Source organism: Chiroxiphia lanceolata, chromosome 19 (genome assembly GCF_009829145.1).
Source record: "Chiroxiphia lanceolata isolate bChiLan1 chromosome 19, bChiLan1.pri, whole genome shotgun sequence".
In the NCBI taxonomy this organism is placed as follows: Eukaryota; Metazoa; Chordata; class Aves; order Passeriformes; family Pipridae; genus Chiroxiphia; species Chiroxiphia lanceolata.
This window is the reverse complement of record NC_045655.1, coordinates 12178217-12193929: the sequence shown is the minus strand read 5'-3', so window position 1 is coordinate 12193929 and position 15713 is coordinate 12178217. Positions and strand designations below refer to the sequence as shown.

General features: G+C 57.8%; 1 protein-coding gene across 10 annotated transcripts in view; it reads right to left on the bottom strand.

Moving 5' to 3' along the window:
- The window catches only part of RBFOX3 (RNA binding fox-1 homolog 3), a 142004-nt gene that overhangs the window by 29432 nt on the left and 96859 nt on the right, over positions 1-15713 (bottom strand). For all 10 annotated transcript variants that reach the window (XM_032706638.1, XM_032706642.1, XM_032706637.1 and 7 more), the window contains exon 3: positions 514-558. The gene's annotated coding sequence lies outside the window, so the exon portion shown is untranslated. The remainder of the gene's footprint in view (positions 1-513; positions 559-15713) is intronic.

Genomic DNA, 15713 nt, shown 5'->3' with positions numbered 1-15713 from the left:
TCCCAGCACAGGACCCTGGGGGCAAACACACCCTGCGGTGGGCAAGTGCCAGGTCCGGGCCACTATAGGGCTGGGGGCTGCTGCCCCCCCAGTAAGGGTAGGGTCCCCTCAAGAGGCTTCCCCAGGGATGGCTCCCAGGAGCTGCACAGAGCATGGACGGACAGACAGCCAGCAAGTCAGCACACACGGACACTCACAGACATGGTAGCCTCAGCTTTCCTCACACAGGACTTATGTCATCGTGTCACGCCTGCGTGGGGGCTCGGCACCCAGGGGGTGGGGTACTGGGGCTGAGGGGAGCAGGCAGCCTTCCCATCCCTCCCCCACGCGTGGCTCTGAGCCCACCTGCCCCTGACCACTGCTCTGCAGGCTGAGGTGCTGCCCTGTCCTGGCCAGCCTCGTGCTGAGCACCCATCACCTGCCCCTCACATGCAGGGTTTAGCATGCAGGAGGGACCCCTGGAGCAGCCAAGGCAGAGCCCAGTACAGCCACTTGGATCCAAACACTCCGTACCTTTTATTCAGCTCAGTCCCTCCCACGGTGCTCGCGCTGTGCTCTCTAGAAAAGACGGGAAAGAGGAGGAAGAATTAAAATCAATGATCATCATCACTAACCTGTTACAGTCAATGCTGTCTGCTCATCGACTGCACAATGTTGGGATATGAGTACGGATGTGAGTGTTATCTCCCAGGCGCTGGGAAGCCTGTGCTGGTCAAGAGCCAGTGTCCAGGCTGGGGATTCAACTCAGGGCAGATGAGCAGGACCAGCACCCACCAGCTCCCTGGACAGGTTCAGAACACCCGCCTCCAGCTCCATCAGTGCACCTCAAACCCAACCCAGCTCCCACAGACCATGGGTCCCTTCCTTGGCCCCCTGGACCCTGCAAGCACAGCTATAGACCTGCACACATACACGGGGTGAGACAAGGCACAGCCGGCCCCACGCACGTCCACAACGTGGGACAGGACACAGCCATCGTTGAAGCACTGGTTGCACAGCTGGTTTAGTGTATCCTAAACTTTCTGTCCACCCCAGCACAGTGACATGGTCCTGTGAGGAGCAATCCCTGCAGCACACAGCTCCACTGTTGTCCTGGCTCCGGGCACTTCTTGGAAAATTAAGCCAAATTTCAAAGAAAACTTCCTGAAAGCTGCACTTCAGCTAATTAGCTTTTGCAGCATGGCCAATGCAAACGTTCATCAATCATGTCAGACCCTCAGAAATAATGAGAACGGCTGATACATCCCAGGAGTGGTTAAGGAGTGAGCGAGGACTGCGCGTGTCCATAACCACTGCTTCGGTGACCTGGAAGTGCTGAGTCCCACCTGCCCAACAGCTCCGTTCCCAGCTGATGGAGCTGTGACACCTGGACCCCCACCCCAGGAGCAGCACCCCGAGATGAGGCAGCCCTGGGTGCTGAGTGTGGATGCAGGGACACCAGGCCCAGATGCTGCCCCAAACCCGCGGCCGGTCCCGGTGAGCACGCGGCCCACGGAGGGTCCGGAGGCCCAGCCACACGTGGCGGCGGCTCAGGGAGCACAGAGCTGGTTCCCAGGCACTTGTGTTAGCAAACACGGCTCTCAGCCACGCAGCAGGATAATCAATTATGGTAATTCCTGCCTCAATGAATCAGATTCATGGAGGAGCACAGCTCATTAGGCTGGTGCTGACTTCCATTAGCACTCTTATGATAAAATCCCTCCCGAACACTCTTGCCCAGCACGTTTTGTTTGCCAGGTTGGGAGTCTCCCCTCCCCAGCCCCAAAGGCCAGGGCAGATCCAGCTCTGGGAAACGGGTGTCCTAAAAAAGCTGTTTGGGAACTCCGTGGTTCCCAGCAGTGTGGGGACACCCCCGCAGTCGTGGGCTCAGCAGAGCTGCCTGCCTTGCAGCCACCACTCCTGAGCTCTTCCGTGGCTTCGCCAAAGCAGCGCCCACCAGGATCCCGGCTGGGATTGTGAGACGGCACAGCAGGCACAGAGCTCCAGCAGCAGGGCTGGGAGTGCTGGGAGCACAGCCTGCCTCTTCCGCAATGAATAATTGACACCGTGCGCTCCTGGGGGAGGCTCAGCGATGGGTAACGCTGCATTTCCCAAACACATTTCCCAAGGAAGGCGCCTTCTGAGAAGCTCCCCAGGGCAGCGCGGGGCCCGGCAGCCGGGATGTGCCGCAGTTGGGATGTGCTGCGCTCGCTGGCACAGACAGGGAATCGCCGAGCCCAGCACCAGCCCAGGCAGAAATCTCTGGTGGTCCCGGCACTGCAGGGAGCGGGGATGCTCAGCCAGAGCCTCCCTGTCCACATGCACCGAAGTGGGAGAGGGAAACCCCTGGCAGAGCTTTGATGGGAGGTGGGCAGGAGCAGCTCTGGGCTTACTGGGGAGATCTTGCCTCAGTCCCTGCTTTCCTGGCAGAGCTCTGGGCTGACTGGCTCCAGCTGGAGCCTTGTGAAGCCTCACAGGGACCTGCTGCCAGAACAGGTGATCCCAACCCAGCTAAAACCACCCAGATCCAAATCAGGGGTGCTTCACAGGAAACACAACCCGCGCCACCCAGCTGCATGGACCCCATGGATGCTGCACCCCAACACCCCCCATCCCACGCTGCACCCATGGGGCACACCCTGAGGCAGGCCTGGTTTCGATCCGCTGGGAAACTTCTTGGTAGTTTCTCAAAGTACATTTTGACCCCCCCTTTCCTCCACCAAAAATCCTAAATTAATTTTGATTTTAATTAAATTCATTAGCAAAGATTATCTGGCTGAGGAAAAATAATGTCTCGCCCCTCCCCCCACAGCCCTCTCTATTTATATCCCCATATACAGAACAGCAGCGAATATTTCTTTATGGGCCATTAAAGGTTTAATGTTTAATTTATAACCACGTTCTCCAGCGGGTGGGATGGCCAGGCACAATGTCAACACTTTTAATTAAATGAGATTTTTTTTTTTTTTTTTAACTAAGAAAGATAAAATGCCCCATTCCCAGCAGCGTTGGAGGTGGGGGCAGGAGGGGCAGGGGCTGGGGTGGGGGCTGGCTCCTGCACCACAGTTCTCGGGATGTGTTTCCCCTCTATGCTGCTCTGCCCAGGGCTGAGCCTGGGCCGTGCCACACTGCTGGTTGAGAGGGGAGGAGATGATCAGGCAGTGCCCAGAGGAGCCTGGCTCTCATGGCAGGGCTGGTGAGGGGCCATCACCAGGACAGTTCTAGGACTGGTCAGGAGAATCCTCGAACTAGTGGCTCCAGTCTGGAAAGAGCAGTCCTATCTTGGGGACAGGGACGAAACATGGCACTGCCCCCACTTTGGGAACCCCCTCCCAAATCTGGCTGTGGGGACAGGCAGGGTCCCAGCACAGGGCTGAGCACCAGCTCCAGCCGCGGGTCCCTCGGGGTGAGGGCACAGCACCAGGACACTCAGCACAGCCCATGCCAACATCACCAGTCACCAAACCTCACCTGAGCAACAGCTGTGAACCCAAAATCCTTCCTGCAACTTCTGCCGGTCCCCAGCATTTTATCCCATCTGGTGACAGCAGCTCCTGTGGCATCACCACCTTCTCCTTCCCAGCAAGGAGATCAAACTGCTTCCAATGCCCATGCTGACCATGGAACCCAATGGCAGAGCTGCATGGCACCAGCTGGCATGGCAAGCACTGCCAGAGGAGTCTGGCATTCCCAGCTCATCCCACTGGCATCCCTCCCACAGCCTCCCATCCCACTCCACCTCAGACACAGGGGCACAGGAGTGACAGGGGAGTGTGTCCAGCTGCCCCATGTGGGGATGGGCATCCCCCAGGCTGCTCTCAGTGCTCCCAGCAGCAACAGCCTCAGCAGGACAGTGCAGCCCTTCCTGCCTGGACCACGGCGAGGGGCGGCTCCAAGCAGGCAGGTTCCCATTAATGGACTATTTTATCTTACAGGAGAGATTAAATCTCTGTACAGAGAAGCGCAAAAGCGCTGAATCAGCAGTTGGCCGGGGGTGGCAGGTTCAGCCATGAGCATTTGGCTCCAGAACAGCCCATCAGTGCTTCACCCTCCTGCAGCCGTGCTGTGCTGGGCAGTGCCAGCCCCAAGCACACCCCACACACCCCATTCCCTGCCCTGGTGAGTCCCAGGATGGCTGGAGGAGCCACAGGCAGCCCCAGCCCCCTCATACTGCCTGGCAGCCCCACGCCAGCCCTGTGCCATGCTGATGGACACGAGCAAGCTGAGTGCCTGTGGCATGGGTGAGCTGCCTCCCCCCCTGCCTCCCTTATCATCCTCTGCGCAGCACGCACAGGTTGGCAGGAGGTGTCCTGGCACAGCTGCAGTGCCCACAGCAGCACTGCAGAGCACTGGGGTCCAGACTGTGAACTGGGCACAGCCTTCAGTCAGTGGGTCCCCAGCCCATCCTTCTCTGGGGGCTTTGCTCCCAATACCCACCCACACTGCCACGGGGCCCCTCATAAAGCCATGTCCCTGCTCCCACGGACACGACTCTCACACCCACACTGGCTCTCAGGCCAAGGCAGAGGCAGAGTGGCCACTCGCCCCCACGTGCCCGCACACGTGTGCACACAGGAGCAGGAGTGTGAGGCCCCGCCGTGAGGAGCCGGGGAACCGAGCAGGGATGGCACCGTGCCGCTCACTAAAAGCATGAGTGTCACTAAATCAATAATTCATTTACTTTAATGAGATAAGTACTTGGAAAACTAATTGCAAACCTGCTCCATTTACTCCAACCCGTTATAGCCTTTAATGTAAATGGCAGGAATGCTGCTGGAGGAAGGGGAAGGGCTTTGGGTGGTAGATGGTGTTGATCTTCCCCTTCTAGGAAAGAGAAATACCAGTCATCAACTGGGACACTGGAAGCTGAAGGAACTGGTGGAATCACTGTGTGGAAGTGCTGGTGGCAGAATCCCTGCATGGAAGAACTCATGGTGGAGTGAGGAGAACAGCTGGCCCTCTCCCCAGGGTCACCATCCTCCCTCTGGATATGCTGCCAGCACAGAGGGGATGTACCAAGCTGGGATGGGGCTTCACTCTTCCCCAGTGCCACAGAGCCCCAGCCGGATCCCCCCTCTGGCTGTGCACCCACTGCAGGCGGTCACTGGAACCACTGGCGGCTCGTTACAAACTCACGGCTGCATCGCTGGCACAACATCCTGCACTGCCGGCAGCTGCCAACTCCTCCGCCTCAGCCGGCACTGCCCCTTCCCACTCCTCTGACCCCTGCTAGCCCCCGTGTGCCCAGGGAGCCAGAGTGAGCAGGGGCATCCTGCCAGCCCCTGGCACTTTCCTGAAAAGGATCTGCGGCTCCCGGCAGCGATGCTGCCGCGTTCCTGAACGGCAGCAGGAGCAGGAGCTGGGCGCCAAGGGCTCACTTCTCACTTGCTGGAGCAAATGGCAGGTCATAAAAAGGAACTGTGACAGAAGAGAAAATGTTCCAGAGTCCACAAGGACCAGTCCAGGGTAAATCCATCTGCTCAGCAATTTAGCTAGAAAATCCTTTCCAATCATCTGTGCTGTAGGTACTTCACTCCCACCGCGCGGCTCCGGGCAGGGTCTTTCCCACTCTGGCTGCTCACACAGGGGTCTGGTGATGGGTGATCCCACAGCATCTCCATTGGGGATGCTCAGGGGGGGGCCACACCTCGGAGAGGGGTCACACTGCCCCTTGCAGAGGGGCTGACAGTGGCACTGGCTGCAGGGGCTCTTCCCCAAGCTGCCACCTCACTCAGAAGAGCACATCATCCTTCCCAGGTTCTGTATCCACAGCACCATTTGGGAGGGTGCCCAAATTCCACGTGGAGCTACGTGACCAGCCCTTGCACCTCCCTCGGGCAGCAGGAAGGAGTCTGCCCTGGGAGCCGTGGCTGAGGAGAGCACGGATAATCCCGCCTGGCTGAGGACTCCACAGCTCAGTCCTGCACTGCCACAGCAGAGATGTCCCTGCAGGCACCCCGGTGAATCCCCCCTCAGCCACTCCTGTCTCACAGAAAATCAATGGCAAGCATCTCAATTAATCACACCGGGGGCAAATTGATTAGGAGCCTAAATAAGGTCAACATGGTTGTCTGCTTATAGGGTAGGACCCTTTAATCATCATTTTATCTGCAATGGGCTGCGGAACCGACAATCACAGCAGCTCAGGAGCACGGAGGCATCTGCACTGATCTGCAGCTGTGAGGGCCACTGGCACCAGAGCCACAGCTCTGCATAAGGAGCTGCATTCCAGCATGTGGCAGCCTAAGAGCACAGGCAGCTGGGAGCCCCAGGTGGGGACAGTGGGAGCCCCATGTGGGGACAGCAGGAGCCCTGAGTGGTGACCCCATGGCCACTGAGCATCAGCTGTCACCTCCATCTCCAAGGAAGACAAAACCAGTAAAGCACTGCTCTGGGTGCAGCCCTCTGACCCCAAACCAACAGCTCATGCTGGGGGTTTGATTAGCCCCATCCTTAGACTGCACACCTGAAAATAGCATTAGTGGTCACAAAGACACCAAACCTCTGCCACAGCTCAGCTACAGTTCTCCTCCCAGCTGCCTTCGGCATCTGGAAGCCCCCTAGGATGTGTCTCTCTCCTCCCAAAGCACTGTGCCCTTGTCCCTTCGTGACCTGCCATTCTCAGCACAGGGAGCAGATGCTGCTCTGGACTCAAAGGGTTTCACAGCCAACTCTGTCCACTCCAGAGCAGAGTATTCCATATGGTTCCACACCTCCAACAGGCACTCTGCATGGCAGGTGGTGTCATGGGCTGGTGTTGGGACCCCTCACGTGCCCCAGTGAGCTCTCTGGTAGGCACAGCCATCTGCCAGGCCTCCCCAGTCCAGGGGGACCTGCTGCCTCACACTGCCTGCCACTCTGCTCATCCCAGGGCTGGAGGGGCCAGACCAATCCTGGCAAGGGGCTACAGGACTCTCCAGTCTCTACTACCAGGACTGCTGGTATGGTTTGATGGCAGAGTGTGGGACAGAACACAACCTGGGGCCGGCACAGCTCATCCTCCCTACAGGTCATGGGGCAGCCACACACTGCACCCCCAAAAGCACCAGGTGATTCCTTCCCACTCTGGTTTGGAGAGCAAACAGTCCCCCGAGGCAGTGTGGGCACAGCACGACGCTCTGGCAAAGTAGTCCTGCAGTGTGCCCTGCAAAGGTGCACATGCTCAGCTCCTGACAGGCTGGGAACACCGTTCCCTTCACCAACAGATTTTCCAGTTGGAAGTGAAATCATTTCAATGGATATTGTACTCCATTGGTACTTGGCAAATAGCAGCCCATCTCCCTGCCTATTTGCAAGCCATGGCTGGGCTGGGTGGGAGACAGAGCTTCAACTGTTCCTCTGGTCCCCATAAGCCTGTGTGCTGCCCACAGTCCCTCTGGCGCCATACGCCCCTCACCTCACCCGCCCAGCACTGCCCCAGCCACCCACCGCCCCTTTTGGTGTAAATACAGGTATAAATATTATAATTTGGTTTAATATTTAATATAGTCAGGTTAAGTAAGCATTCCCAGCCCCATAAATAATCATTAACGGAGGGTTCTAATTGTGCTGTTGGGATCTGGTTTCATGACTTATTTAGCGGGCAGACACTCTTCCCCTCTGCGCTACCCACACACCGTAAATTAACCCGCGGCTCAACCTCTCAGCAAGAACCTGGTGGGACATGGCACAAGGAGACAGATCCACCCTGGGATGGCACTGGGATGTGGAGCCAGAGAAATGGCTGAGATGAAGTCAGTGGGGACAGGGGGACTAGAGCAGTTGGAGAAACCTGCAGGAACACCAAGCAGCCAAGTGAGACCAGACTGTGGGAGAAGATCCACGGACATTGGGGTGTCTTTGGCTCTGGACATGCACGCGCAGGGTGAGCCCCAGAGCAGAGGTAGGTGACCCATGGGTGAGGGGCTGCCCGGCATGGGGTCCCCACTCACCCTTGCTGCTCCCAGGCTGCATCAGCAGGGACACAGGGACACAAAACACATCCAAGCAAGCAGAGGGCAGGGAAGGCTTTTATCCTAACCACAAACCTACTACGAAATTGATTGGAAACAATAGCACAAAAAGAAACAAACCCCAAAGCACCGAACGCAGCGCGTGGGGAATTGGCCAGGGGCGAGCATTCTGAAAGCGCCGCGCGGAGACACGAGGACAAGCAAAGTGCAGGAAAACCTCTGTGCGTCTTCCCCTTGAGGGATGTGCTTATGCAGTGCTGTAAAAAAAGGTCTGGGTTTTCTTTCTGTAGCTTAATTTCATCTTGAAATGAAAAACTACAAGAGCAAATGGAAAGATCCCCCTCTCCACTGAGCCTGGCTGCAGCTGCCAGGCTGGATCCGCGGGTGCCCTCAGCTCTGTGCCTGGGCCGGGAGCAGCTCTGCGTGCTCAGCTCCAAAGGACACACTGTGCACTCCAGGAGGAGCGGGGATGCCAGCCCAAGGGAAACCTGCATATGTCCTGCTCCCCAGACACCTCGGGGTGCTCCTGCTCCTGTTGGCCCACCCAGGGCTCCCTGCTGATGCCATCAGGATGGTCATACTCAGGGTCCGTCCCCAAAGGGTGTCCCACACCCTCTGGCTGTGAAACATAGAGGGACCCTCAGGAGGCTTCCCATCCCACTGAGATGCAGCAGAGGGGACACACAGGACCCAGAGGTGACAGCCTGTGGCACGTGTGCTCCAGGCCCTGCTCATCCCGAGACACGGGTGCCCCAAACAGTGCCATCCCTGACTCTGGGCTGCAGCTCTATGGAAAACGGCCTATTTTATCTTTATTTGTCAGGATTTATATAAAAAGGAGATAGTTCAGCTCTAAATGTAATTAGTTGGAAGAACAGCCCTCCAGTGGCTTCCTCAGCTAACACAGCATCAATAGCATCGATCGCTAAAATTAACTGATAACCCTGGCTTGGTGTGGCAGGGGAGTGCTCTTCCCTGCTCCGGGTCCCCAAACCACCCCAGCACACATCCCCAAATCACCCCCTCTACCCTGCCCATGGTCAGCACGGGGTTGGCCTCCAAAGAGACACAGGGACACATCTCTGTGTCCTCAAGAGGAGAGAAGGTGAGAGCTGCCAGTCTGCAGGGATACCCCGGGATCACCTGGACAGGTAACATCAGCACGGCACTCTGTCCTGCTGTCCTTACTGACCTTCCCAGCATGGGAACAAAAACCCAAGAGAGAAGAAAACCATCAAACATGAATCTGCAGTCAGGGAGGGAGAGTTATTCAGCCTGTTGGAAATGAGTCTGACTTAACAGAGAAGAAATAAAGTATTTTAAAATTAACGATACAAATGTTAGCCCCATCACAGGGATATTAAACCCTGAGGTTATTTTCTGACCTTCCGCAGAGCTCCCTCCCTCCCCAACCCTGGAGCACGGCGAGCACAGACACCACAGACACAGTGCTCCCTAGGGAAGCTGCCGTTCCAGAGAACAGGAACCCCCTCCTCACAGCCTGCTTGGCACAGGTAGGGACTGTGGAGCACCTCGGGCACACGTCCCCTTGGCCAGGCAAGCAGAGGGCACTGGGCACAACCTGGCTGGTTCTGTGGTGGAACAGCATCACCTGGCCCCTCCAGCACTGAAAATGCCCTCACAGAACCTATCCGGGAGCAGAGAAACACACACTGTTCCTGTAAAAGTGATTTCAAAGCCCCAAAGACTCATCCTGATGCTGGCAGGGACTCTGCTGGAATCTGACACTGGAAACACGATTAGTACACGGAACGTGGTGCTTTGCAACAGAGGGCACTGCAGCAAGCAAGCAGTGGCTCTGCTGCCACAGTGAGGGGCACAGTGAGCTTGCTCCTGCATCCCCTTGCCCCAGCAAAAACCATTCCTGAACCATTCCACAGGAGCCAGAGTGATGCGCGGCTGCCCCGGAGCTGAGGGGCTCACAAAGCACGTGTGTACACGCGTGTGAGGGGCAGGAGCACACGTGCCCAGACAGGGCAGTGTGTATGGCACAGCAGAGCAGAGTTATTTGTAAATAATCCTTAATTAATGAGATTCGCAAGCCTGGATGGCTCAGTGGATTCCAGGCAGGGACAACAGCAATCTCCATTCTTCCACTTCTCAATTACGGCTTTGGGGAGGGAAGCAGGAACTGGCCAGGGTGAATTAGAGAGACTTTTGTCACGTTTAATATCACTTCATTTTGCAGACTGCTGACACAGCGGGATTTCACAGCTCGGAATTTATGGCTCTTTTGAGAGACATGCGCAAAAAAAGGGGAAAAAATACCCTGCCATCAGCACAAAACCATCAACCCTGCTGGGAAGGAGCTGGGGTCTGGGGGACCCCTCAGGGACCCCAAGGGGAGCAGAGCTCAGCAGGGCTGGAGCCACAGCACCTGGCTCCTCAGCTTCAGGTGAGCACACGAAGGGGTCCTGGGCATCCAGAAGTGCCCTTGGCTGGGGTGCCCATGTCCCCCAGGTCCCTGCCCACCATGCTCCCACCCACAGTTCCTGAGGAGCAGCCATGCTGGCAGTGCCGGGGCCGCTGTTACACAGTGTTATTCAGCCCCGAGGGGGTTTTATGCAAAATGACACACAATATAAATGACTGTTGTAAACAGAGAGTTTAATAAAGGGCTGTGTGCGAATTTTACAGCCTCCCCAAGGATAATTAAAATTATTTATCTACTTACCTAGCTCGCCGCTGGAGCAGTCTATTAATTATTATCTATTACACAGGGCCTGCTTTGCATGCTGCCGGAGCACCGCCTGCCACCGGCACGCACACGGACGCACTGCAGCACCGGGCGGGCCGCGGGCCACGCCACCGCGATCCTGGGCTGCTCCCGGGGCACTCCAGACCCCTCACAAACCCTCTGGGGCACGAGGTGCTCACGATCAGGTGTTCCTCCACCAACTTGTGGCAAGGGAGACCCTGCTGGGTTTTATGAAGCTCCCCAGAGCCAGGAACAGAGCAGAGTGCCAGGCGCAGGGTGAGACGATGCCCTCCCAGCCTGGCTCCAGCACTGGACAGCCACGGGCACCAGGGATGGAGGAGGGAGACGCCACCAGTATCCCGATTGTGCAGCCCCTTGGGGGCCAGTGGCCCCCAAGAGAGTGCAGAGGAGCACTGAGGGGCTTCGCAGGGTGCCCAAACACGGCACGGTGGGCACTCAGGGGAGGCAGTGGTGCACCGGGCCTGCCCAGTGCCGCAGCGGCCGCCCCGCAGGCTGGCACAGCACTACCTGCTCCTCTCCATCTATTGGCGTGACAGAGCAACCTTCGGCACGGACGCTCCAGGATCCCCCAGCTCATCTCTGCACATAAAGAGACCTCGGGAGGCTCTGCTGTGCAGATATTTATGTTGCTTTATTAGGTTAATAAACCCAGTGATGCCGCCAGAATCTCTGAACCGGCCGCAAGCCCTCCCTGCTGCAGGAGAAGCCAGAGTGGGGAGAACCACCAGGGCACAGGCTGTCAGCACAGCTCCCACAGCCTGGCTGGCACCAAGAGCCCTTGGCGAGGCACGGCCCTGCAGCCTAAGGGGCCTGGAGCAACTTGTTGGGAGCAGAGGATCCAGCTGCTCCCTGCCACCACGGGCACTGCGAGCTGTCAGCTCCGCCAGCACACCATTAATCACTGCTGCAATTGCTCTCCCTGCCCGCCTTGCCCAGTCCCAGCAATGCCCTCGGCAACCTCAGCACCAGTGTGAGTGGGGCTGCTGTGGCACCCAGTGCTGTTGCCAGCACCAGCTCTGCTGAGACCCCCTGGACAGTCCCCAGGACATGCTGTGACGGGCTGTCCAGGACCACCTGCAGTCACCGGGGATGTGTTGGGACAGGCTGTGTCCTTGGGCATGGTGCAGCCAGTGGGACCTTCCCTCCTGGCTGACCAAGCTCCAGCGGGTCCAAGTCCTGGTACTGAGGTCCTGGTCGGTGGCATGGGGCAGGATGGCCCTGGAGGCTGGTGGCAGCTCAGGAGAGGAGCCTGTTGTCCTCTAGCAGCTGCCAAGGCACGAGGGCTGTACTAGCTGCATGAGAGTGGCTCTGTCATTAGGAGCTGGAGCCCCTCAGCAGCCTGCTGAGGTATTTTCATCTCCTGGGGTGGCTCCTCTCCCTCAGCCCTGCAGGTCCCAGCTCGCGGCCGCATCAGCTTCTCTTTGATCCCACACAGTTACACTTCCAGTCTCACAATCTAATAAAAGCCGCATGATCAAATTCCAGGTCACAACTCAAGGAAAGAGACCCCTCCACGCCGAGAGCTCCAACCCAATTACAGTGTGCCTGGTGCTCCTGGCAGCCCCCTGCCATGCACGGCCTCGGGGCCCCGGCGCAATAAGCAAGATGCAGAAATGTTAATGGAGGTGTTTAAAGGCCGTGCTGGGGGATTCTGGTCAATATGGGCACTCGGCAAGGGGGGCTGCTGCTCGTGCTCAGCTGCCAGCAGCACCAAAAAGGCAGCTCTCAGCTCTGCATCCATCTAGGATGGGCTTCTGGGGAAAAAGCTCAGTGTCTCCTCCTAAAACCCTTGGAAAAGGAGGGAGACGAGGAGGGGAGCAAAGAGCCAGAGTGCTGGGGTCCTTGGCCCCAGGTCTGCTCTCCTGCCCACTCTCAGGACTGCTGGTGCCTGGACGAATTTCCCCCTAGGAGAGGGCTTGGTGACAGCCATCACACAAGGGGTGAGGTCCCAGGCACAGGTAACCCCAGTGAACTGCAAGCAAGTCATAGCCACCCGCATGCCCCAGTGCAGACACACACATTCCGGATGTTAAATACCAAATAAAATCACCATAACCGAGCCGGGATCAAATCTAGATGTTTAGCACCAAGGCTGGGTGTCACCAGTTCCCTGCAACGTGGCCACCAGCACTGATCCATTGATGCAAATCCCCTGAGGGGAGGGGGCAGAGCTTGGGTGGCACACTGGAAGGGATGGGCACAGGGACAGCACCACAGGGACAGGCAGGGGCTGGGGCAGCAAGGAGCCCAGGACTGGGGACAGAGACCTTGGGGCTAGCAAGGCAGCCTGGGCTCACAGGGGGGACAAGACCCCAGGAAGGCAGTTGCAGCAGGTCCCAAATGCTGCCAACGACCCTGCCAACAGAGTGGGCACCAGCCAGGCTGCTGGAGCAACAAAATGCCACCAGGCTAACCAGGCTCTGCCACTTCATGGTTCAGGAGGGGCCCATTCCTGCCACCCCCAGGCAGAAACCGCTGCCTCAAGAGAGAGCCTGAGCCACTGGGTTGAGGACAGTAGGGCAGTAGCCAGAGCAGAGTTCCTGGGCAGAGTCAGAAAGCACCACAGCTGGAATTTGTACTGATGCTCCTGCCCCAGCACCAACGCAGGGAGCAGAGAAGGGCAGCAGCCTTTGGAAAGCCCCCCTGTGTCCCCACCTCACTGGGGGTCATCCTGCACTTGCCAGAACCAGAGCAAGCAGGGCTCATTCCTCCGCTCTGCCACCGTCCCCTCTGTGCCTGCTCCAGCCTCAGCCTCCAGGATATTCACTGTTTGTTCCCCCAAGCCACGGTGTTGGCGGGGCCGCTCGCGCTCCATTTCGGGAGAGCTCGCGCCGCAGTTCCGTCGAGCTTGCAGAAACAGCAGCCTCTGAGGAGGAACCCACCCCGGCCGCGCTCGCCCGGGATGATGGACGATTATGGACCATCTGCACTTCCAGGAGGGGATGGATTTATGGGCAGCACAGACAGCTCGCAGAGCGTCCATTACTATAACTCACTGGCCTCTCCAGAGCCGCAGTGATCGGCCCCTCCGCCGCGGGGAAGTCCAGGTTAAGCGCTGGCAGGGAGGAAAATCAATTCTGTTTTCTTGATACAGAGCTGGCAGCAGGAAGGGGGCAGCCAGGGGTCCCCGGGCAGTGCAGGGCAGGGGGCTCTGCTGGCACAGCACAGCATCAAGGACCCGGGCCTGAGCACACTGATCCTGCCTGGCCCCCCCAGCGCTGTCAGGGAACAGCTGGGACGCAGGGTCCCACAGAGGGAGGGATGCTCCACTCCTGTTCCCAGTGACCATGAGGCTCAGAGCACATGGTCAGGTCCTGCAGCCCCTTGGTGACCCAGCCCCACCAAGGAGGATGCAGCCGGGATACCTGAGCATGGAAGCACGTGCCCCCTCCACACCCAGTGCCCACCTGGGCACAAGCCTGGCACACTGAGCTGCAGCTCAGAAGAAAAAAACCTGCAGAACCTGTCTCCAACAAGAAAAGCGATTTCCCAAACTGGTTTTTACATCTGCAGAGCAGCTCTCCACCAGGAGCTGGGGAGAGAGGTGGGTATTTCCATCCTGGCTACGCTGCCCATGATCAACACCGTTCCCCAATACCTGCCCAGGTTCACTCCAACAGCCCCAGCCCTCTCCTCGCTGCCCAGGGGTCCATGCCAGGAGCTGGGAATGGCACAGCAGCCCCACTCTGTTCCCCCTTCCTGGCACCCACCACTTCCACTGGGAAGAGGTCACTAGCAGCAGGACCAAGCACTGGCCAGCACGTCCCAGGAGCGAGTGGGCAGAAGGAGGCAGCAGATGGGACCTCTGAGCATGGAGAGCAGAGAGATACACGTTGAATAACAATGGTGAATTCCCCTGAGCTCTGGTGTTTTTAATGTTGGATTAGGCTGTCAGGCAGCAATTAAATGGGGTAATAAAAAGCTAAGTGCTCGTATTTCAAGGTTCCTGCCTCCCACGCAGCAGGGACAACTGGGGCAGGGGGCTGCTCTGCTCCCCCCGGGGTCCAGCCTAGGGTTTCCAAAGAAGAGTGGAGGAACTTTTCAAAGGAGGTTTGCACACAGTTTACACAGGATCTGCCAAACAGGGGATTATGGGGCATAAACCTGTGCAAACCTTGTCCTGCAGCCTCCGACCACAGGGGTTTCAACTCAACGCTCCTCACGCTGTCTGGGGCAGCTATTTGGAGACATGGGGGGACCCAAGACACGAGGGGATCCCTGCTAAGCTGCAGCCAGTGTGATGGGGAGGAAAGGTTTCCCCCTGAAGCGTTGTTGCTCTGATCCCCAGACATGCTCCAGGGCAGCCCGACAGGCACCTCCTGATCCAACACTGCCACAGGCCTGAGCACCCACACAAGGCTGGGGAAGGGAAGAGACCCTTAGACACCATTCCAAACACAGAAACATCTCCAAAGACACTTTCCTATCACAGCTTCATAATTTGCCTCTTGTTCTCAAAACCAATATATTTAAGAGGTGTTTTGTGCTGAGAAGCACAACAGCAGCAGATGTCCCTGCAACACCAGTGGCACCCCAAGTTCCTCTCTTCATCCCTGCACTCCCCCAGTGTCCTCAGCATGGTCGGGGCTGCAGGGCTCAGCCCACCTCTGCCTTCCAGGTCCCCAGGCCACGGTCACCAGGACAGCTTGGTCACTCTGCTGCTGGCACCAGTGGTGAACTCCTGGCAACCCACAGCCAGAGAAATGATGGTGAGGAAACACAGGGCACATGAGGGACTTGCCCACAGTAACACCCAGCTCAGCCCTGAGCCTCAGCATCTGAGGAACTGCAAAATAACCTGAGCCTTTCAGGGCCAGAGACTCCAGGAACCCTGCAGGGGACATGCCAAATAACCATGGCCATCTCATAGCTGGGAATTGTACTCCAAGCACAGACCGTGACAGCCAGGCTCCTGATTTGAAGGTGTCCCAGGCAGGGCCTCCCTCTGCCCCAGGCAGGGTCTGCCAAGACAGCCCCAGCACCAGGACGCTCCAAACCTGCCTGCGCTGCCTCTCCCATGGGATGTGTGTTGGGGAGCAGGG